The 23748-nt window shown below is 43.9% G+C and overlaps 1 long non-coding RNA gene across 1 annotated transcript in view; it reads left to right on the top strand.

Moving 5' to 3' along the window:
- The window catches only part of LOC142831156 (uncharacterized), a 29126-nt gene extending 5598 nt beyond the window's left edge, over positions 1-23528 (top strand). The window contains exons 3-5 of the long non-coding RNA XR_012906823.1: positions 2804-2964; positions 20816-20924; positions 22355-23528. This is a non-coding gene — a long non-coding RNA (uncharacterized LOC142831156). The remainder of the gene's footprint in view (positions 1-2803; positions 2965-20815; positions 20925-22354) is intronic.
- The last annotated feature ends 220 nt before the right edge of the window (positions 23529-23748 follow it).

The raw sequence follows: 23748 nt of genomic DNA, 5'->3' as shown, positions 1-23748 counted from the left end.
GTAGTGGAATAGCAGCCATCCGAAGTCTTTGTCCTTTATACAAATTACAGCAACATACTGCTATAATAGTCAAATGTTAGCTTTTTGAGGAAAACTCTTAAGATCCAAATATTTCAGGAGCTTACTAGCCCCTGGATGCCCGGATGGCTGGTTATTGTTATTTTTTTCTTAAATAGCTAAAGTGTAGGGATTCCAAGATACCCTCTTGCACCTTAGTAATGGGCTCTGGCCGGGGGAGAGGAAAATGGGACAGACTGTTTAAAATAGAGCCCAGCTGCTGTCACAGAGCTTGGGAGTGGCTTTGAGGAAGCACCTCAGTAGCTATCTGAGAAGAAGCTTAGGGGCGCCATGTATCCATGGCAACATTCCCAGATCAGTGGAAGGTACTGACAAGAAAGGAAAGGCAAGTACATGTCAGAGAAGTATTTAGGGACTGAAAGAAAAGTCCTTAGCTGGATAAATAAGGTTCTTGGGCTTAGAGATGGTGGATGTGGGTTTCATTATTGCTTTCCAAACCAAGAGGAGAAGTACAATGAAAGACTGAAAGAAGACAGGAATGATAAATCTGATTGGGGTCAACAGCCTGGCACAGAAGCCATGAGACTTTGCGGTTTCCTGTGGGTTGGACTGAAAGGGATGGGACTCTAGATAACTTGGCCAGACAGCTGAGTCACAAGGGAGAAGTAGACCGCTCCAGGACTGAAACAACTGTCAACAAGGGATATAGAGGAGAGGATGCTATGCCAGCCTAGCTGCAACAGTCAAAGTAACATGCTTACCAGTGCCCATGAAGACTATGTGATTTCAGTTACCTTGGAGGAGGGGATCTTTACTTTATTAAACAGTTTTACATGCTCCTTTTTCTGCCCTAGTGAAACGTTTTGGTGTTTTGCCCAGAAGGGGCTGGAGTTTGTCCCATTCTCTCACTTGAATTTTTATAACAACCTTTTCCATGTAACAATGATATTCAAGTCACCTCTCTTGGGGGACTCCAACATGTGCTTGGGATTGTGGTATTTCCAGTGAATTTATCTGATCTATAAAGGCATATATTTGCAACATGTGTCCCCTGTAGCTGAACAATCGCTAACTGAGGCATAGCTGGGAAAAAATAACATCTTTAGAGATGAGCCCAACTTGCACATTTTCAAATCCAGGTCTGAATTTGAAACATTCAAATTCAGGAGTTTTCAGATTTGATACTTTTGTGTAAAGAGCACTTTGAATCTTTATCTAGATACCTAGTTCACAAAGTTTTTCACAGACCTAAAATTTTGATCCTGGGTTTTGATAGGGCTTTCAAAGTTTATTTGTTGGGTTGGGTTCTCTAGCATCCCCAAATTTAGGCCAGAAATAAGGTTCTAATCTGGATTCAAATCTGTATTAAATATTGTTTCTTCCCTGTATAAAACTGATTATAGAAAGTACTATGCCCATTTCAAGTTAGTTTCTTATATCTGACTATGTTTTTAAGCTAGCCCTTGGAGAGATAATATTTCTCCTTTGTAATGATTTTACTATTGAAAAAGTTCATTTTGGAAGACGCCTGAAAAACAATGGGGCCACTTGGGGAATTATTTTCTTCCTGAAGAATCTATCACTCTGTGGTAGCAGAGTCACTGAGATGTGTTATTTTGCTACATCCTATATCAATCTCTGTTTGATTATTATGTTATTGAGTTGCTTGTACCTTGAGAGATTAAAACACAGCTAGGTGAGTGAGAAGCAGAGAGCTACTGTGCACTTTGAATACAAGTCAGACATCAAAATAGTTTCTGAAGTATAGAACTACTGAGCTTTCGCTTTGTCACATGAGCAGAAGTTGCCTTAGGCAAAGAGGAAAGGAGCTATTTATTAAATCTGCTGCGGCTCTTTGCACTACCTGAAGAATCATACATTGTATGGAGCTATGGTTCAAACCCATCTTCTGCCTAAGGGCTATCAGATGTGGCGCTGAAGTGAAGAGAAAGGTTTTTCCCATTGTGAGTCTTTGTAAGCTGCGAACCTGCTGCTTGGTGCAGTAAGTCAATGGTTGGGCTGATTTAGAGCAGGACAGAGCTTTATTAATTTAGGACGATGGCAAGATTCTTCTTTCACTTTTCTCTAATTTAAGGAAGGCTGTTCTGTTCCAGGAAAATTTAGCAGAATGAGAATGAGTTGCTAATGAGCAAGGATGAAGCATCTCTCTGAAAAAAATTCTTTCTGCACAAAGCTATTCAAATCAGGGATCAGGTTAATTTAGCTTTAGAAATTTAGAAATCCCTACAATATTCTTCCCCCTCCACATTTCACTGTGATTAATTGTGGCTCTGCCATAGTATTCATACGCCATACTACTTCTGACAACTTTCTTCTCTTCTTCCCTAGGGCTGTGTCCAGACTCCATGCCTCCGTCGACGGAGGCATGTAGATTAGCCAGATCGGAAGAGGGAAATGAAGCCGCGATTAAAATAATCGCGGCTTCATTTAAATTTAAATGGCTGCCCCGATCTGCCGATCAGCTGTTTGTCGGCAGATCGGGGGAGTCTGGACGCGATGCCCCGACAAAGAAGCCTTTCTTCATCGACACAGGTAAGCCTCGTGAAACCAGGCTTACCTGTGTCGATGAAGAAAGGCTTCTTTGTCGGGGCATCGCGTCCAGACTCCCCCGATCTGCCGACAAACAGCTGATCGGCAGATCGGGGCAGCCATTTAAATTTAAATGAAGCCGCGATTATTTTAATCGCGGCTTCATTTCCCTCTTCCGATCTGGCTAATCTACATGCCTCCGTCGAAGGAGGCATGTAGTCTAGACACACCCTAGGTGTAACTTCTCTTTGCAGTACCTTAAAAAGCAAGCCTCCCCCTACTCGGAGAAGAGAGCCGCAAGGAGCAGACAGCTGTTTTGAGGAGCCTGGGGATGCTGGCAGGAGGCAGGGAGCCTGCCTCAGGGTTCTGCAGGGCTGCTGGCTGGGCACCACATACGTAAGTGCCCCTCGGGCACAGCCTGCCTTTAGCACTCTCTCTCTCCCCTCAACTCCCTTCCCCAGGCCACCCCCACTCCTGCCCCAGGTCACCACCCAAATTCTCTGTACCACCCTCCCTCCTCCTCCAGGTCACAACTACCTCTCAGAACCTGCAGCCCCTCTGACATTCCTCCCGCAGGCCAGAATCCTCTCCTGCACCCCTACTCCCTCCCAGGCCCTGCACCCCAAGAACCTGCCCCAGATCACAACACCCTCCTTTACCAAAACACTGTCTCAGACTCCACACCCTCTCCTACACCACAGTCCCCCACCCTGAGCTCCCTTCTACACTCAAAATCTGTCCCAGACTCTCCTGCTCCTACATAGAAAAATGGCCACTTACCAAAATCTTGGAGTGCCCTCTCCCCCTCCCAAAAAAACCCCTAGTGCCCACTCCTGGTATGTACAGACTGCTGCTGGGTTTTCTTGCTCTGCTTTATCTATCTGATTCTTGTCTTCCCCTTTATCTTTTTCACACAAAAACACACTCACCAGGTTGGAACAGTACCCAGTGGAATCCTCTGCCCACATAAGGCTAGTTCCTGGACAGATGCTATTAGGCCTTGTTTTAGAGGAGTCCCTTTTAACTTTCCCTTACAACTCTCTTATGAGAGGAGTGCATTCTTACCTGAGTTTCAAAAAAACCTAACAAGGCTTAAACCAGCTCATAATAATATCAAAAGGCATGATGTCAGAACAGAAGGTCTTAAATGAAGTAATGTAGACTATCTACAGACTTTTTAATTGCTACTAATTCATAATCTCCTATTAAGAGGTTACATTTTGCTCTTGTAACAATTTTGTTATGTTATTAAGTGTAATACTGGCAATTGGTACTATAAATATAATTGGTATCTCCTAAAAGCATGTTCACAATTTGGTTATTAACAAAATCTCCCCAACCTCCCCCACCCCCCAAAAAGCCATACCAAATAGAAGAAAAATAAATAAAACCTATGAAAATCAAAAGTATATGACTTGAAAAGATAGAGCCTGTTCAAAGCTTCAGACTTCATTAGACAGATGTCCTCCAGGCAAACATCCTAGCATTACTTATTGTCATAGTTTAATATTAGACTCCTCAGTCTAATTCACAAATGGTTTCTGCATAAATCTCCCTACATTATAAATGTTATAGTCATGAATATCAGTAGCAAGGATAGCCAAATTCATTCAGAATTTGAACCTACTCAATTGTAGTGAGGCTAGAAGTTCATAACCAAACCACATAGGCCTGGTCTATACTAGACCCAGCAGGTCAGCTTAAGGTATGCAACCCCAGCTACATAAAATGTGTAGCTAGATTCAGCTTGCCTTAAGCGGAGCCCTGGCAGTGTCCAAACAGTGGGAAGTTGACGTGAGCACATGCTCCTGTCAGCTTTCCTTACTCCTTGGAGACTGAGGAGATGCCAGTGGGGGCTGCTCTCAGCATTTGATTTATATGTCTATATTAGACCCACTAAATAGAACGCTAGACGATCAACCTCTGGAGGGTATAAGTATAGACATTCCCTTAGAGACAAAGAAAAACAGAGCAGATGAAGCGGGCTGTGTCCGTGAAAGCTCATGATACCATCTACATGTTTTGTTAATCTATAAAGTGCTACCAGACCATTTGTTATATTTGATCAGGTACTCATAATCCAAGCTCACCTACCAAATGAGGCTCTTGTCAGTGAACTTGCATAAAACACTCTGAAGCACAGGGAACACATCCCTCAACTCTTAGGCCAGTGATTAGGGTATTTTCCTTGGATACCCCTAGTTCAAGTTTCCCACCACTTGAGAGGTGGACATGCCACCTCTCAGGTGAGTGCTATAACGAATTAACTTTGGGATATTCTGGTCCTGGGCTTCCTTAGTCTGTTGGAACTGTTCTACTGCAGCTAAATAGTGAAAGAGTCATTGGACGAGAAAGAAAGAGCAAGCATGAGAATAACTTTGCAGCCTGGTGATTAGAGCACTGGCTGACAGGAGGAAGACCCAGGATCCATTTTCCCTGGTCCAATGACCCTTTAACTATTTATCCACAATCAAGCACCTTTACAGGGAGAGACTGATGGAGCCAGGATGATCTGACATGCCGATATTATCAGGATCATCCCCATATTAGGGCTTTGTCTCCTTGAGACATCTATACACCCACTCCCAGCAAAAAATAGTGTCCAGGTCACAAGTGTGAAAAATTGACAATCCTATAGGGAGCCCCCTATGAGAACAGCCCATAGCTTAGTGGTTATAGCACCCACCTAAGAAGTGGTAGTGCTCTGTTCATATCACTGAAGGGAAAAGACTAGGCAGGAGAGTACCCTATCCAGGGGGCTAAAAGTTATAGGGGAAGTTCACCTGCACAGCTGGATAAAACAGAGGAGGCACTTAACATCACAAGAGGGTTTATAGTTGAGAATCACAAGCAGCGGAAGGCACCTCCCTGTAGTTTGGATTTAGATGCTTATCTTGTATCCAGATAAACACAGACCCTTGCTGCCTCCCATTGCCTGGTTTGGGCAGGGAGGGTGTCTCAATTCCTGGCTTGTGTGAATTCCACTGGGAGATGCCCCTCCCTCTGATTGTTGCATAGGGAGCCCAGGTGTGGAACTCAGGCTTTAGGAATCCCAGTGACATTCAACCTCATCACACCTAAGCTTTGACAATGCAGTTAAACACACGTGGTTGGTCCGTGTCCACTGACTTGGGCTCAGGCTATGAGACTGTTTAGATGTTTGGTCTAGGGGCCCTCCATACTCACAAGGTCCAGTCAGAGCCCAAACGAATATACTGCAGTTAAACTGCCCTGTAGCCTGAGCCCCATGAGCCCAAGTCAAACGTGGGTGTTTATTTGCAGTGTAGACATGCCTGCAGTGAATCTGGTCCTTAGTGGCGCTTATCTTAGTTTCCCATCTGTAATGTGGGAGGTAAATACATTAAAGATTCTGAAGTGCTGAGAAACTATAGCAATGGGGTCCAGAGAAGTTCTTAAGACAGACGCCTCAAATGAGCTAGTTCTGTTGACTTCAATGGAGTTAGACCAGCAGAGATTCTGACCCTGTGTATGAGGTGTGTACTTGTGTGTGTGTGTGTGTGTGTGTGTGTGTGTGTGTGTGTGTGTGTGTAACATTTCATTTACTTAGGGATTTAGGGTGGTTGCATTTTTTAGTGTTTTTTTTGTGTGGGAGGGAGAAGGTATTATTTCTTAGCTTACAAAATGTCATGGGGTGAAATCCTGGCCCCATCAAAGTCAACGGGCAATGATCCTGTTTTAGATTGAATTAGTTGTCCAAACAATGGCTGTACACTACACATGAAATGGTTCATGAACTTGATCTAGATTTGTTTACCTGATACAGAGAGGGAGAAGTTCTGTGACCCTCAAGTTGCACAAGGTGCTCTCAGCTCTGATAAAGAGGGAATGGCTACAGTTTTCATAGGGGAGCGAGCGCGTCTCCCAGGGTGACTTGTCTCTAGTCACAAGAAACATTTTGCCTTGAGGGGGTCCAGCCCTCCAGCAGTGAGGTGTTTCCTTGAAGCATTCACCATCTCTGCAGCTAGGGAGGAGGCTGGTGCATCACCTGAGGGTGAGCATTTCCCAGCTCCTGCCTGCCCACAGAGTGACAACTTTGGAATTCCTTGCCTGTCAGGACACTGGATTTTACTAAGAGCCCAGAAAAGCTTTGTTTTAAATTTCATATTTATCACTGTGCATAATGAAAATGTATTTTACTAAGGTAATAAAGGAATAATATATACAGTAGCCAAATATAAAACTAATCTGAACAACTGGCACAGTAACAAAAGAGGTCTTTTTCTCAACATGGTTAACAGGGATATTAAATGCAAACAGGTTATCTCTTCTAGTGCATCTATTAGAGTCATTCCCATTCTTTGCTAAGTGCCTACCTATGAGACTCTGTGTGTGTGCAATAAAACACATACTTTATTAAGCATTTTTTCTATTTTGCTATGTCAGTCTAAATTCACTTTGAAGGCAGGGATGATGGAATTGTTCAATATATGGTGTGCAGAGGGTTATGACCTTTACAATCAACCTCAGAACACTATTGTCTCTTTACTTCTGGGACAGCTGAAATGAATTATAAAGTGGCCTCATAAATCCATAATATTTTGCTAAAGCTGAGGCATCTGATTTATGCAACATTTAAGAGGTTTTTTTTTCTCATTTCCAATTTCTTTTATTTATATAAACCTCAGTTTTGGTATTCATACTTCTGACCTCAGTGATGAAAATTGAAGAAGGGTAGTCTTTTAAAAATGATATCCTAATAATGGCCCTGATCCTCATGCATTGAGTCAGTGCACGTAAGTGAGCAGTTTGTCTGAGTTCAACACAGATCTTGTGTAAGGTTATAGATGTCTGTAGGCTCAGGGTCTTAAATTTGCAGAGTTATGTCACTGAGGGGGCTATTGCAAGCTTGGGAGTACTCTTATTTATGCTGGGGGAAGTGCAAGGATGATATAAGGCCAGCTTTGGTCCCCTGCCTTCCTGCACAAGGTGAATCTCAGGTAAGGTGGAGAATTGGAGGGCCAAAAATCTATTACTGCTCCCCCTCCGGTAAAACAAATGATAACATGCAATATCAAGACAGCAAAGAAAAAATGTTCACAATGCTGGGGTAATAAGCAAGTGTCTGGTAGTGCAGACTATTTAATTATTGTAAAGAGCCAAAGCACAAGCCTCACTCAATAGGACATCTCAGCTGGTTTCCTGGGGATGACAGTTCTTTCTTGACACCACATCACTGTGTGCCTTAATCAGCTCGAGACACAGACAGCAAGGGTGTGTCTAGACTGCCAAGATTTTGCGCAAAAGCAAACTTGCCAGCTGTCTACACTGGTTGCTTGACTTTGCGCAAGAGAACTGACTTTGTAATGTACAAAATCAGTGCTTCTTGCGCAAATACTTTCACACTCCCACTCAGGAAAAAGCCCTCTTGCGCAAGAATACTTGCGCAAGAGGGCCAGCGTAGTCAGGGAAGAACTGTTTTGTGCAAAAAAGCCCCGATGGCTAAAATGGCGATCAGGGCTTTCTGACTCAAAATCGCGTCTAGACTGGCCATGGATGCTTTTGCGCAAAAGCATCTGTGCCAATCTAGACGCGCTTTTGCGGAAATACTTTTAATGGAAAAACCTTTCAGTTAAAAGTATTTCCGCAAAATCATGCCAGTCTAGACGCAGTCCAAGTGTTTAAGCTCTTTGCTGATTCGAGGCCTTAAGCTGAAGTCATGGAAAATGTGGCACTACTAAAGCTGCTCCTCTCTTAGACCTCAGTGGAGGTTGTGCTTGCCTAAGCATCCGCCCATTACTATGCTGGTTAGTTCATGTGCCCCTCTGTATGCTGAGGTGAAAGCCTGGAAGAAGAAGAGGCAGTTGTGACCACGTCTCCAGCCACTGTCACTACCTCAGCTATAACTATTGGAGGTTTTGTCTCAAGACTGTGCCTTTACTAGCAGCAGTGAAAGCCTGCATCAGGGTGGCTGTCCCTAGCTCCAGGCCTGGGCTGGCGTTCAGGTCTGAGTAAATTTGGTGCTGAGTCCTTCAGAAAATAACACCTGGTCTGAAGTATTAAATTGAGAGGATAAGTCCAGGGAGTAAAAGTAATACTGGGCTAGGCTACGAGCAGCAGGGAAGTGTTTGTTCTGTGCTTTGCTTATTTCAGCACCCCGTGTCTGTGACACTGTCTGACACTGCTTGATTAAGACACAGACACTGTGGTGTTGTCAGGAAAGAATAAAGAGGCCTCTCAGTGCCCATGGTCACTCACAAATATTCAGCAGGGAAACTTCTAACCTCCAGTTTAGACCAGAGCAATAGAGCCCTGCAAATCCACACATATCTGCTTTATATGGGTGGGTATCTGTATCCACAGATGTGGATGCAGATATGAAATGCTCATTTTTGCGTAACTGTCTATACATTTTGTATCCACGCAGGCCTTTCCAGCACAGTGCTCTACCTCCACCATGCAATCTTATGGTCCAGCCTACCCTTACACAGTCAGAAATAGCCTTTTTTAAAAATATGGACGTTGCCTCTTGCCCCACACACAAGTTCCAAAGGCTAGTTTTTATTGGGAGATCTGATGTGCTGCATTTTGTTCTCCAAAAAGAAAAGGCGAGTAAGGGTTCGGTAAAGAGTGATCACAGAACCCCGTGCTACGTTGGCACCTAAGAAAAGGACTCAATGGGCAGGGAAATCAAGCTACCCACTTATCTTTCGAGGTGGTGCCTTCATAAGAGGGAGGAGGCATTTTTGTCAGGGTGTTGCAAAGAAGTGTCTGCTTCTTCTGCAAATAACGACAAGTCTTTAGTCTCACCAGCTCTCCACATGGCACTTCTTGCAAGCACTGAATTCACATTTCCTCACTTTTTTTGTTGGAGCTGTGCAACCAGCACCTCAAACTACACTTAGAAATTGGTTTGGCTGCTGACATTATTCAATATATTGAGGTTTATTTCTGCTCGTTTTGAGTGGTTGGAAAGGGCTTGGCTTTTTAGTTAGTTTACTTTCCGGACAAAACTTGGACAGGACATCCCCCGCCTACTTCTTTATATTCCTCTCACCTTTACAAAATGGTATGAAATATGAGTCTCTCCTCTCACTTAAGGTTGCGTAATTGCAGGCTCTGTCATCACAACCTTCAGCTGAATGAGGATTCAGAATGCGTACACATTTGCATGTCCTCAGTATCTGAGTAGCTATCTGACCAAAGTCTGTGTGTTCTGACTGTGACGGGTTTCATAGACTATAAAGCAAGAAGGAACCAATGAGTTCATCTAGTCTGTCCTCCAATGTAACACGGGTCATTTAACTTTCCTGAATTAATTCCTGTTTGGATGGATCGTTCTCTCTGCCTCACTGCCCTCATGTTAGGGCTGCAACTAGTGGGAAATGTTCTTCTCTTCCCACCTCTGACTCTTCCCTGCACATCCTGTCAGTGCCAGGTGTTTTCTCTCCCCTTACTTTTCTCCTGACCTATGGAGAGTTGGAGAGCCCAGAGGCATTCTGCTTCCCCTACCACCTATCATAGCTCCTCTTCATGACCCTTGAGATCCAGGGATCCATTTTCGCCAGTCCACTTCAGTTCTTCTCACCCCAACTCCTTTATGAAATACATGGTGGGTAATTCACCTTTTCCTCCTGCTCTGTACAATAGAGCTGATTACTGCCAGGGTCAGGTGGTTATCTGAGCTAATTAATATTTCCAGGAGCAGTAGGAAATATGTACAAACCTCATCTCCTTGGTTTTAATTACAATATCGGTGCAATCAAATTCCTTGTGGATATACCTCCCGCATCGGCTCCAAACAATTTTTGACTTGTTCATTAACGGTATCACCAATGTCTTTAACTCATGTTCTGCTGTCATTACAATATAATTACTCTAATGCATCTTTTCTGAGCAACAGCCTCCAAAGCCAAAAGCCACTGAACATCCTATGTAATTAGGGACTAGAGATATTAACATACAGTATCAGCTTATGTCAACAATACTCCTCTGGCTCCAGCGTTTTATATATGTAGGCAATCTGGCACAAATCTACTCTGCCATGTTCTCTTGTTGTAATAAAATATTTACCGCAACACTCAAAGAGCCCAGTGGAGCTTGAGATACCATTGTTCTGCGTGCTTTACACCCCTGTAAAAGTCATGGTCTGCTCTGAAGGGCTTACAATCTGGAACCAACAAGAAATGAATGGCAGGAAATGGCGGACAAGGAAATGACCCAGGTTAAGAATTGCCCAGCTTTGCTAGTTTCATGGACTGTGTTTTTAAGCAGGGTAGAGGTAAGGGAAAAGGAGTCAGAAAAAAGGAAAGAAGCAGAGGGTGAACAGTAACAGCTTTGTCCTCTGGCTAGCCATGATCAGCAGTCTGGGTTTTGGTAGACATCACAGCAGAGGAGTCGTGAGGAAGGATTAGAAGAAATACCAGGTAGTAACTGTTCAGATTACACCAGAGAGGATATCTCTGTGCAGTATGGGAGAATCATGGAGGTGTTTAAGGGGAAAGCTGACTGGTGAATGGTAAAAGCTGGTCATATGAGTGGAGCAAAGGCCAAGGTCAATGCCCAAATTGATACCAAATCAACTAGGTAGGATGGGGTTAAGTTATGAAGAGCCTTAAAGGTAATGACAAGAAGCTTTTGTTGGATGCAAGCTCAGAGAGGGATGCAAGCTGGTGTCTGAGGGAGCTCAGAGAGGGATGAAAACAAGCCAAGATGGACTGTTTGAACTGAAGCTTTTTTCTCCCCTCTCTTCCTACAGAATTAAGGAATAAAGGAAACATTTTGACTGTGTAACGATAAGCATGGGCTGAGATTTTCAAAGGAAGTTAGGGAATTTAAATAAAAATTATGTGCCTAACTCCCTTAGGTGCCTTGGAAAATGCTAGCCAGGATCATTATGTACATCTTGTAAACATGAATGTGTAGGACATTATGGAGTATATATTTGGGCTATTTTGGAATTTGACAAAAAATCATTAAGTCTTACCATTTAAAGAAAGTCGTACATTTAAAATTGTAAAATTATTTTTAAATGTACAAAAATGTGCTGCTCTGGATGCTTCTGGGAACACTTGCAATAATCCTAGTAGTCCCTGTAAGTGGAACATGTCCTATTATGAACTGAAAAAAGGAGTAAAAACAGGTAGGATCATATTTATGGCCTTTACAAAATGCAGCTGGGGCTTATACTCTCCTCTGCAGGAAGGCATAGAAAGATGAATTGAGGAGGACCCCTGGGTTGTTTTGCCTCAGAAAGCTACTAAGGAAGAGCAAGAAAACCAGGATGAGGTTGTCCCTGGAGCAGCTTTAGAGGAATTGGCCTCTAAGAGCATGTCTACACCAGGGACTTGTTTCAAAATAATTCCCCTTCTTTCAAAATAACAAGCAGAGCGTCCACAAAGCAAGCTTATTATTTTAAATAAAGGGCTGGTTATTTTGAAATAATAGCTCTTGCTTTCCTTGGGGAATAACAGGAGTTATTAATTCAAAATAAGTTATTTAGAAATAATTCCCTAATGCAGACATGCCCTAAGTGACTAGCTGCTAGCCTGGTGACCCTTCCACAAGGCCCTCCCAGACTAGGCAAAATAAAACTCCTGGATTGTAATGAATAAAACATCACTCCATCATAATTAATAAATGCAACATTTTGATCAGGGTCAATCAGCAAAATCTCACCTTTTCCCAGACATCACCAGCCTTTCTCCAAAAGGCCAAAGTAAAGAGTTGGGCTATAGATTGTGCTCTGAACACCTGACAGATCAAAGTCTGTTTAGGACAGTCATCCTGCCTCTAGGCCTTTAGGGACAACTAAGTGTCCCAGCTGATGTTAGCTGTCAGATTCAGATACTATATCTATACTGCAGCCGGTGGTGTGATTTGCAGTTTGTTTAAATATACCTGTACTAGCTTTAATCTACCTAGCTTGCTAAAAATAGTAATGAGGACATGGAAGCTTGGTATATCAGAGTTACCTGTGAAATCCTGCACTCCCCGTCCTACCAGATATGTACTTGCTTGTGCATTCCATATGGAAGCCTATGCTATAGCATCCTCGCTATTTTTAGTGCACCAGCTAGAGTAGAGTGAGAGCTCCAAATTGCACCCCCTAGCCCCCAATTTTAGATGTACTTAAAGTTTAGGAGCATTGGGATGTAGGACTTTGCTGTGAATCTATCCCTGATTTCAAGGAGCGCCCACTGTATCTACTGCAGACAGCAGAGAGTTTCAACATGTAAAAGGGAAATACTGTTCTATTATAACATCACATTGGCATTGTCAGATGATTCATGGGCTCTAGAGATCACAGACATTACTAGCTCAGCACATCTTTCCCAATCATCATTTGTCATGTGTGAAAACCTCCCATGGTCCTGAAATGGATTTGTTTTCTGTATTAGCTGCCGGAAATATAACCAACTTCTTACTGGAGAGCAAAATAAAAACAGCATTTTATTGTTTTATTGAATATTTAACTATTTATTTTGGAAAACGGCATCTTGTCGCTAGGAGAAAAACATGTCCACTTAAAAATACAGCTGCCTCCTTTCCTGAGAAAAGCTGTCAACACCCAATGTCATCTTCTGCATCTTGAGTGAAATATTTGCAAGTCCCAGTTCCATTTTAATATCCAAGGCTCTTTCCCATCTGTATGCAGCTGCAGAAAAGTAGTTTTTGCCTCATTTAGAAGAGCCAAATGATGGATTTCTCTCTCCAAAAAGCTGAACAAAGCAAAGCCATGGACTTTTCTATCCATTTTTCCTAGGACACTGCCATTCCTCATGTATATTTGCCCAATACTCATATCCTCATAAAGTGCTGATACCTGATTTGTCTTACTAAGGATTACACCTGATCCAATCAGCCATTTTTCCATTTTATTCTCTCTGCATAGCTACTCTGTCATGTAAGATTGCCTAGATTACTTATTTGTGTTAACCTCACTGTAATAAGGACTAAAGACCTGGGAACAGCCAGCCCTGTTTACTAATCAGATCCATCTGGGAATCTCTGCAAAGAGCCACAGGAAGGAGTGAAGGGGAAAGGTAACTTGGAACTACAACAAGAAGCTGCAGGAAAGGACAGCTTTTGCAGTAGTCCCTGAAGAAGGGATACTCCAGGTGGGAAGCCCTGTGGGTCACATGGAAGCCTGTGAGCCACACGGAAGCCTGTGCCATGGCATCCTCATTACTACTTTTGTGTGTTGGTGGTGGTTTGGACCAAACAATGTAACCTGGAGGGAAGGGCTAAAGACTGATTTGGGCATGGCTGAAAATTCCCCAAGCTGGTGAGGAAAGTTGCCACCATACACTTGCTTCTGGTAAACATACTGAACATGATTTCATCACATAACCTCCAGCAAGGAACATGTTGTCATTTGCTGAGTTTGCTATTTGGCTTCTCACAGTAACTCTGAGACAGCACACTAGGGCCCAGTGTCATTTCCTTCCTCTAAGTAGATTCATTGCAGCCAGAGCGATAATGCTAGTGATACAATACATAATACTCTTTTCTATGAATGGGTACCAAATCAATGTTCAGCCTTTGCCAGTGGGCAGGGTGTGTTCAGAGCTCACAGGAAAACAATAGTTCCATTCCTCTGCAGTTTTTCAAGGTTTCAAATTTAGTTTTGCATGTGCCTTTGAATGAGGTGGAGACACTCATCCTGAACAAAACTGACCCTTCAAACACTCCTGCATAATGGAATATGTTGAAATGTCTATTTTCAAAGGAAAAATCTGAGGTTTTAGGCAAAGGTTCTGAAAAGTCAGAGAGAGAGTGTGTCTGGCCTGGTAGTTAGGCATCATGCTTGGTTCAGAGCCCTACTCTGCCTGATTCAGAGCAAAGGTTTCCTATCCCTGATTACTCTGCTCAGAAAACACCAGGCCTTGAACCTAGCCAGTAAGCTGATCATGAGACTTTAGCATTAGCATCTTCCCTTTGACCCAAAATTTGTTTGGACAAAATCTTCTGCAAGCCGTTTTGGCATTGACAGAATATAATTTCAGGAGAAATTTTCTGCCCTATTCTAGGTGTGTTCCTCCCTATGCTGGCCCCAGCCTCATCCACCTGCAATGTGCCTGTCATTGCTAATGATCTCATTGGCCTTGCATTCCAAAAGCCAGATGTAGTAATGGAGAGGTAGCAGTGTTAGTCTGATCTTGCTAAAACAAAAGGAAAAACTATGTAGCACTTTAAAGACTAACAAGATGGTTTAATAGGTGATGAGCTTTCATGGGCTAGACCCACTCATCACCTATTAAACCATCTTGTTAGTCTTAAAAGCCAGAAGGGCTGAATTGTACGACCCTGGTGCAAGAGCATAGAGGGGTCAGAGGAGCAACTTGCTCTATCTGTTACCTCTACTCTTACACAGCCACCAGTATTAGGCACAATCTATCCCTTAATTTCTAATGACTACTGCATCATTCAATCATAATTGATTAATGCCAAATTATTAGAGTGCTAATCACCTCTATCACATGTGTATTTGGAGTGCCGTAATTCTATTCTTAACAAAAGCTGTATTAAACCCTCATTACATACAGACTGGTGAATGTTAATCTGCAGCACTGTTGGCCTTTTCCCTATCTACACGGGGGGAATGTGTAAAATTCAAAGCAGAAGTAGCTGTATTTCACAGTACAATAGGGAAGAGCTTAGTCTTTCCGCAGCTATTAACCCAGATGCAATGAAACATTGTTTTTATGGGTACTAGGGAGAGTTCTCAATAACTACAACTACATAATATTTCCAGTGTTTCTGTCAAGAGGAAGGATTACAGCTGTGAAGATGCAGAGAGATTTAGTGTAATAGAATCACAAAGCTTTGCACTCTGTACCCCCAATGATTTAACATAACGTACATCTGCTTTATCACATATCCACGCTATATACCAGAGAATGTCATGGTTCCAGAGCGGAATTTTTGAATGTTACAGAATATATAATAACTCCAGCATGAAAGAAATACTGCCACCAATACAATGAAACACCTGTCTCCATCACATCTCACAGGCCAAATAGGCATATCCTGGTCATACCTGGATGACAGACCCCTGAGGTGCAGCAGGGCATAATGCTGAAGGCTCTGCACACAGTATCCTTTCCTACAAACATCTTCTGAGCTTATTCCCAAATCAATGGTGGGAGACAGAATGTGGGAGTCATTACTCTGGTGGATATGACACCTTAGTGATGAGATGAGGGAGTGTAGTATTTTGTGTCTAGCGTAGTTGATCACCGTCTACCTTTCCACTTACATCCCTCTGGCATAGTCAATTGAGTGTTGTTTTTTTTCTTTCTGTCTTAAAGCTGTTTAACTGGTTTCTGCATTTCATCCCCTTTATAGCTGCCTTTCTGCAGGTTAAGATGTGTGAGTGCATGCTATACATGTAGATACACAAAGTACACTTTGGCTTCTGTAGTCTGCAAAGCAAATTTGGTTTTTCTCATATTGAAAGGTGTAATGTAAATATAAGCTATTACTCTTATTAGCTGAGAATTCATTGCTAGAGCCCTGCATAGATAGAAAATTTGTATCCACATATGCATCCATATCTGCCAAAATGAGCTGTGGATATCTGCAGGTAGCACAGATATAAACTGGATATCTATGGAGCTACTTATTGCATGTCAAGGTGTAATCCACAAATCCTGTGACTGTTCTGCAGGTTAATTCATGTTACTTCATTTTCGGAGTCTAGACTAGTATGAAATGTATGTGTACCTTCCTTGTTATATCTTTTCACCTTTTTACTGACAATTCAGTATTATTGTGAGGATGATTTGTATTCCCGTATTGCCTAGGGCCTCTAACCAAGACCAAGGTGCCACTGTGCTACTATAAAAAAAACCCTCATTGTAATAGACAATTTCTCCCCAAAAAACTTTCAGTCTAACTAGACAAGACAGACACAGGGGATTTAAGGGTGTTCTTTTCCTTGGCACAAAATAACTATAAGAAAATCAAATTCCATCATACTGAGAATTACGACGAGTGATTTATTCTACTAACTGGGGCATAAATCTTGATGTGTTAGTGGGAAACCCCAAGCCCACCAGAAAAGTCATAGATGAAATCCCAACCCCATTGAAGTAAGAATAACACTCTCATTAACTTCAATTTCACCTCTCATGCCTATTGCTGTGGTGTCCATAATGCTAGCCGCTAGTGTAGTGTGGCTATTTTCTATAGTGGCTACTTCTTCAGAATTGGTTGGATGCCAAGGCCCTATTGCAGGTCTACTCAACTTTGGAAGCCCTGGGGGCCACAATGATACTCACAGCACATGGCGAGGGCCGCAACTTAAGTGTGGTTGCATATACATGCAAATATATATGCAAATAGCTTCTTTCACGCTGACGGGCATGAATACAAAGCACTTCCCACAATGCCCCGGTGCTCCCGGCACCTCCTCCCTGGTGGCTAGAAATGCCGACACCCTGTACCCATCTGTTCCAGCAGCTCGCTCGCTTGCATCTTTCAATGTTCACCCTGTCTAGGAGACACCTCGCCGTTATGGAGAGTGTTCAAAGGATCCCACCCACAAGCTGCATGTTGAGCCCTGTGTAAACCCAAACTGCACATCGGGCCACAAACAAATGGGCCACAGGCTGCATGTGGCCCATGGGTCATGTATTGAGTAGCCCTGCCCTATTGTATGAAGCAGGGACACCACACCTGCTCTATGGTGGCTTGTCTTCTGTCTCACAGAATTCCCTGGGACTGGATTGTGTGCCATGGGTCCAAGAGCTGTGCAGATCCACACGTCCAAACAGAAACGCAGATATATGGCCTGTAGGCTGCAGAAGCAACCATGGTAAGGGTGATTCCTGTCATCCCTCTGGATTAGATAGCATGGTGTGGGCAGAAAAATTATCTGACCTCAGGTCTGCATACCTCTCCCTCACCAAACCATTTTTTCTAGGAAGGCAAGGATGGGAGTGAGGCAATCAGAGTGTAACTCAGGGGCAATGTCTATACTGTCTACACTGGCTATGTCTACACTCGCGGCTTCTTGTGCAAGAACATCTTGCTCAAGGGTTCTTGTGCAAGAAAACGTCCACTCTGCCATGTGCACGCTGTGCTTTTGCACAAGAGCTCCCATGGCAGTGTGGACGCTCTCTTGTGCAAGAAAGCTCCAACGGCCATTTTAGCCATAGGGCTTTCTTGCACAAGAAATCCCTGCCAAGCATCCACACTGCCCTCTTGCACAAGAGCTCCTGCGCAAGAGGGCTTACACCTGTTAAAAAAGAGTGTAGCTCTTGCGCAAGAAGCCCTCTCTTACCACGCCGTACTGTAAATGTCCTTGCGCAAGAGAGGGCGGGCAGTGTAGACGCTCTGTGGATTCTTGCGCAAGAACAGCCATAATTGCGCAAGAAGCCACGAGTGTAGACATAGCCTCCCTGTTTTGTGCAAACAATATGCAAATGAGGCAAAGGGTGGAATATCGCTGGGCCTCATTTGCATAATTAATGAGGCTCCATTTTTGCGCAAGACCCATTCTTCCTGAAAAAAATGCAGAACTGCTCTTGTGCAAGAGGGGGTTTTTGCGCAAAAGCCTCTTGCGCAAAAACGGAGCCTCATTAATTATGCAAAAGAGGTGTGGCCCTATTCCATGCTTATGTTCTTATGCATATTTTTTGCACAAGGGGCTATAGTGCAGAGACATAGCCTGAAAGTATTGCTCAATTAGAAATTACAACTCAAATTTTCTCCTCTTCTGATATTAATGATCTTACCGTGGAACATGCTGTCAGTTGATTGTATAAAATACTCCCCCACTCCCTACAGACAGAAGCCTTGGATAACGTTACCCTTGTCTTTTAGAATTTATTCAGTGCAAATTAAAATGTAAACTGTCATTACTTCCAAAGTTGTTAGGTGTGTTTTGTGTGTTTCCAGGCTATTTGAAAGTGATATAATAGAGGTTTAAATGTTACCCATTTCTGTGCCTCTCAGTTCATCATTAGATTAACTCTCTTTAGTATTTTGCAGCACAAGCAGAAGCACCTCACTGAGAGTACCATTGCCACAGTGAAAAGACAAATAAGCTCTTCACTGTAATGTGCTAAAAATATATAGCTGAGGCAGCTTCAGTCTCAAGCCATGTGATAAAATAGATCATGTTGACTGAGCAGCTCAGCAGCTGCTTTTTGGACTCTTTCACTTTGGCAATGCTTGTCTTTCTGTATCTTTGAGCATAGCCAACCCCAGGAGTTTGAAAATCAGAAAATGAACCAAAAATAGAATCAGAAAATTGATATTAAAGCCATGAGAATGGTTGAAACTGACTTGTGATTGGGTGTGTGTGTGTGTGTGTGTGTGTGTGTGTGTATGGGGGGGGGGAATCAATCTTTTGATTTTTTAAACACATAGGAGACTGTCTTCCCTATACTAGACCTGCCTTGTTCTTCCAGCCCTGTTTGATAAGTCTTATCTCACCCCAAATGAAAGGTACCACAGCCTAATGCTACGCTTTTTTAGAAAGGATTTTTATAAGGCGCTAGTCACCATGGTATCTAGGCCTCAATCCTGCATACATTCATGCACATGCTTATCTTTACTCCTATGAGGAGTCTCACTGAAGTCAATGGAACTACTCATGTACTTATGGTAAATACATGTGTACATTTTTTCAGCATCATCGTCCAAGTGCTGAGATTAAGAATGGACTAAGCATGTGGTTTGGGTGCTATTCCTGACTAGGCTATTCGACTCCTGTATCACCTTAGCTAAGTCACTTAACCAATCTGTAGATCAGGTTTTCTTTCTTTAAAACAGAATTATTAATTACTTTTGGAAAGTGCCTTGCAGCACAAAAATGAGAAAGTGCAAAGTATTATTGTAACTGCATTTCCTGAGAGGGGCTAAGCTGGAGGTAAGCATACCCAGCATCTTGCAGAAACCAAACTTACCATGCTGCAATAGGACAAGCAGGAGGGCTTTTTGGAAAGTAGTACAGTTTGCCATTTAGATTTTCTCATGCACAAGTTTGGCTTGGAGTTGAACATTTCTTCACTTTTTTGTGTGTGAAACAAAATGTTTGAATGCCACTGAATATTGTGAATTTACTTTCCATTATTTTTTGAGGCATCACTAAAAATGCTTTCAGATAAAACACCTTGTCAAAAGAGGAATGTGCGTCCCAGATAAAGGAAGTTTTTCATCTTTTATTAAACATTTAAAATGACTAAAAGATACCACCTTAGAGGGGTCTCATTTGAAGAGGCAAACTGATATATTTTATTAATTAGTCCATTAAAAAACTCATGCAGGTGTAAATAAGTGTAGGTCATTAAATCTTAATGTACAGTGTCAAAATGAAGCTTTAGACCGCACGTTCTTTAGTACATGTTAATTCATGACTCTAAAAACTGATTAAAAATAGAACTAATACCAAAGATGTTTCTATTTTGGCTGAGAATATGTGTAATAGTAGAGGCAATAATCCTGGCCAGTACTTGCTTTATACATGAGCCTCAGGACTATACCGGGCCCAGAAGGTGGTCGCTGAGAGCACCCGAGACTCAACCTCCCCTCCATGGGCCAGTCCTGCTGCAGCCAGCAAGAATTATTTAAGTAGTAATTTCTGAAGTTGATACTCAAGAGCTCCTGATACCCGTTGTTTTTGTTAATGTTCCAAGGCAAAGCCAGAGGTGGTGAAAAATCACCCCACCCACTCAGTGGCTGTAATAATCTGTGCTTTTGGCACTGATTTTTATGAGAGAAGGAGCAGACACATTGCGTAAAATGTTATAGCAGGATCTTCCATTATTAGTGTCTAATACAGTAGGTTTAAAAAATTCTAGATGGTACAATTATAGACAGGGCTACTTGCCCTATCTACTGTGAAGGTTACTTAACACTTCGCATTATAAGACCCTGTTTTCAGTTGTCTTTAGCTTTACCAAACTAAAATCCCCCCTCCCCAAGCCAGACGTAGGGCTATTAAGTCCCTTTAAATGATGCAAAGTCTCACAGTGGTGTAAAGGGGACAGTGGGCATATAACAGAGCTGAGCAAAATATAGCCCGTGGGCTGGATGTGGCCCTGCCAAGCTGCTGGATCTGGCCCATGAATGTGGCAGGGAGCCTCAAATAGGTGCCCTGCTCCCCACTCCCCTGCTCAGAAAAGTGGCTGCAGGACTGTTTGTCTTTGAGCCCGGGGGAGGGGGAAGAGGCTTCACATGCTACCTCCCACAAACTCATTGGCCAGAGTCCAGCCAAGGAAGCTGCCTGTTTGAAGAACAGGCAACATGTGCGAAACACTTTTTCCCCACCCCTCAGGCGCACAGTGACTCACAGATGCACATGGCCCCTGTAGCCTGGGCAGGGACAGGCCAAGCAAGGAGCCTTCCTGAGAAACCTACTGGGCTGATGTCTGGGAGTCACCCAGGTAAGTCTCCCACACAGAGCCTTCCTCTGGCACCCTAGCCCCTCCCTCCCTCCAATCCTCTCTTTCCCACTCCTGCCCCCCCAACCCACCTAAACCAAACCCTCTGCCCCGCTCCTGCACCCATACTTCACTCTGCTCCCCAATACCCTGACTCAGGTCACAATCCCCTCCTGGCCCACGGTCACAACCCAAACCCCTGCACCCCAGTCTGCAGGACACAACCGCCTCTTGCCCTAGGGCACACCCATAGTTCCCTGCAAGATGTGTGCCTGCACAGCCACGCACAAAAAATTCTAGGCCTGTCCATCTCCTTCACAGATATGCAGAGCAGCACTCCCCAATCACTTTCCTGCTAGAAGGTGAGCGGCGTGGTGGTGGGTTTGGTGGATGCCACGCGACTCAGCTGGCGGGACCATGTGTCGGGTGGCTGCCCCATGTATTGGGGATGGAGAAAGGGCACAGTGAAGCTGTCTGTACTGGGGCAGCCTTACTACCGCCCCAGTTCCAGCTCCAGCTGGTTCCACACGGCCGGGGCTGGGGCCACGTGATGGGTGACTGCTCCTGCGCCAAGGCCGGGGCTGGGGCCGGGGCTGGAGCCGCATGGTGGGTGGCTGCTCCTGCGCCAGGGTTGGGACTGGGGCCACGTGGTGGGTGGCTGCTCCTATACTAGGGTCAGGGTTGGGGCCATGTGGTGGGTGGCTGCTCCAGCAGCCAAAGGGGTGGCTGCGCTGGTGCCTGGGGCCGCATGGTGAGCAGCTGCTACAGCAGTCAGGGCCAGGACCACACGGCATGGGGTTGCTCTGGTGGCCGGCTGCTTATCCATTTATTTCTTTTGTTTCTCTTATTTTGTTTTACTGTTTAACTAATTGTGCTATAATTTGAAAAAAATAGAATGAAACCCTCAGAAACCAGTATTAGTACGCAGTATTAGTACGGTATTAGTGCGCTAAATGACATCATGCTGTTTGTAGTGGCAGAAATTTCTTTAAACTATGTGGGGGCTGAGCCACCAGGAGGCTTGCAGCTGGTGGGTGTTCCCTGCTTCTGCTCATTGAATTTTCGTTCCTGCTATTTCTGTGCTTAGTGCGGTGTCGTGGAAGCAATTTTAAATAATAATTTAGAAAATAATTTAGAAAAAAGTGTGCTTGGGTAGTAAAGCAAACTGCCAGTGTATGTCAACTTCTGCATAGCTATCTCTCTAGATATCTATCAATTGTCTTATATTATGTTCAATAATGTAGCATCTAGGATTCTGAAAAAAATATTGACTCCGCTGATGAAGTCAATAGCAAACTGCCATTAACTTTAGTGCGGTCTAGGTTCCATACCTGAGATGAAATGGCCTACAGGTGGATGTGGCTTTGGGAATAGACTGTTTATTCAAAGTGGCAATTTCTACATGGTTCATTATTATTTTTCTTCCTGTACAGCTGGTGCTAATGCCAGGCTTTTACATCGGTAAGGTGCTGCATCTCTCTTTCGATGTTGACTCCCGCAGCAACATGCCCCAGGCTCCCAGCACCACTGCAAAGGGGGCAAAGGAGCGCCTTTCCCTGGCTGTGCCAGTGGCTCTCCATGCAATTTGTGCAGCATTATGCAGTGCGGCCATGTGAAGGAGAAGGCTGGGAAAGGCATTTCCTGCACAGAGACACACAGCATCTCCAGATACAATGGCATGACGCTGGCCCTGGAGACACAGGGCATCCTCTTATCTGCTGGCCAGGAGCTGCACATGACACCAGTGGATGCCCTAGAACCATTTGATACTCCAGTGGTACAAAAGTACCCTGAAGGCAGTGATCTCATTTCTGTACTTGGGTCTTACCCCCAGTGTAGGTAGGGGGTGCTCTGTCTTATTTAGAGCCAATGAAATGGCTCTGTGGTGCCTCGCACAAAGCTCCCAGGATATGGGCATTCTGGAGGGACACTAGAGCAGTGCTATGCTGTGCTTATTCTTGGCCTCCTATGACTTCTGTGGAACTGTGGGCAGTGCGGACTTAGAGCAGCCTCGAGGCTGATCTCACATACAACAGCAGCTGGACTTGCTTCTGTCAAGATGGGAACTACAGAAGGCACAAAGGGGGCTTAGATACATCTTTCACTTTTCCAGCATTCCTGCATTGATGCACTGTGGTCATGACTTGGTATCCTAATACAAGTTGAGAGATGCTGTAGTTCACACTTTTCTGCTGGAGCTCAGACTCTTGCTATTGCTAGCAAACCCTCCAACATCCTTTTGGTGTTTTGAATTCTGACAGTAATCATAGGACTGGAAGGAAGCCCGAGAGATCATCTAGTCCAGCTGGGAAAGGGTCTGGGAGAGGGCTGTAAACAGAGGAAGTTGGCTACTTAAAATTTTGCAACATTAATTTTCTTTTTATTTTACTTCATATTAAATAAACACTTAAAGTTATGCACCTTGTTAATTATCCCTTGTTTTAGCATTCTTTCTTCCATAACATCCGCACAAGCGCACATGCCCTCGGTAGTGGTGCACAGGACAAAACAAACTCTGCTCATGGATGGAAAATCTTATAGGGAACACTGATCACAACCCAAACCCCTGCAACCCAGTCCCCTGTTCCAGGTCACAACCCCCACTGCCCAAAGTCACAGCCCAAACCTCTGCTTCCCTTCCTGGACCCTACTCCCTGCCCCAAGTCACAATCCACTTCCTGTCCTACATCACAACCCAAACCCATGCACCTCCTCCTAGATCCTGCACTCCAGTCTCCTGCCTCAGTCACAACTCCCTCCTTCACCCAAACTCCCTCCCAGACCCCACACTTCCTGCACTGCAAGCTCTCTTCTGCACCCAACATCT

The sequence above is a fragment of the Pelodiscus sinensis genome, chromosome 12, assembly GCF_049634645.1.
Source record: "Pelodiscus sinensis isolate JC-2024 chromosome 12, ASM4963464v1, whole genome shotgun sequence".
Classification (NCBI taxonomy): Eukaryota; Metazoa; Chordata; order Testudines; family Trionychidae; genus Pelodiscus; species Pelodiscus sinensis.
This window is presented reverse-complemented; position numbering and strand designations above follow the sequence as displayed.